The sequence below is a fragment of the Mandrillus leucophaeus genome, unplaced genomic scaffold, assembly GCF_000951045.1.
Source record: "Mandrillus leucophaeus isolate KB7577 unplaced genomic scaffold, Mleu.le_1.0 Scaffold75, whole genome shotgun sequence".
Classification (NCBI taxonomy): domain Eukaryota; kingdom Metazoa; phylum Chordata; class Mammalia; order Primates; family Cercopithecidae; genus Mandrillus; species Mandrillus leucophaeus.
In genome coordinates this window covers 1,881,035-1,882,102 of record NW_012108141.1, presented here as the reverse complement: position 1 = coordinate 1,882,102, position 1,068 = coordinate 1,881,035, and positions in this window count along the sequence as shown.

Below are 1,068 nucleotides of genomic sequence, written 5' to 3'. Positions count from 1 at the left end.
TTCTCCATGTTGGTCAGGCTGGTCTTGAACTCCTGACCTCAGGTGATCCGCCCTCCTCAGCCTCCCAAAGTGCTGGGATTATAGGCATGAGCCACTGCGCCCAGCCTATTTTATACTTTTTAGTTCTTGTCTTAAAGATGTCATATTGGTAAAGGAAAGTTATTTAAAAATTGTAATTCCATGAACCAAGCATATGGATTTTCTTCATTATTTACTTCTTCTTATTTGTTACTGTAGTGTTTATATAATTTTATGTTCTTCTTTTAAAAAAAATAAATGCATATCTGATTGTAAACCCTCTCCCATGTGTTTCCCTTGTGATTCTGTATTCTTCATGATTATTAGTTTAATGCTTGCATAATTTTCTTTGAAGTGGACATGCTATAATCTATGCAGCCATGCTCCGATTGTTAAACATGTATATTATTTCCACTTTTTCGTTATTAGAAATAACACTAGGGACAGCATTAGAACAAATACCTAATGCATGCAGGGCTTAAAACCTAGATGATGGGTTGATAGGTGCAGTAAACCACCATGGCACATGTATAACTATGTAAAACAAACCTGCATGTTCAGCACATGTATCCCAGAACTTAAAGTAAAATTAAAACAAAAAGAAATAACACTGCAGTTAATAACATAGTGCATACAGCTTGTTTTACGCATATCTTTTTAATTTTATGTTTTAGTGGTATAAAATCCCAGGAATGGGATTACTTTGACAAAAGATGTTTGTCAAATTAGTCTAGGTGCTTCACAGAAACAGAAGCAATATGATATTTACATAAGTATTTACTATAAATAATTGGCTTACATGATTATGGAGGCTGAGAAGTCCTAAGATTTGCAGCTGGTAAGCTGAAGAACCAGGAGATCCAATGGTGTAAGTTCCAGTCTAAGTCCAAAGGCTTGAGACTCAGAAGAGCCAATGGAGTCAGTTTCAGTTCATGTTTGAGTAGGCAGGAAAAAACCAATGTCCCTGCTCAAAGGCAGTGAGACAGAGAAAAATAATTCTTTCTTATTCATCCCTTTATTATATTCAGGCTTTCAACAGATTGGATGAGG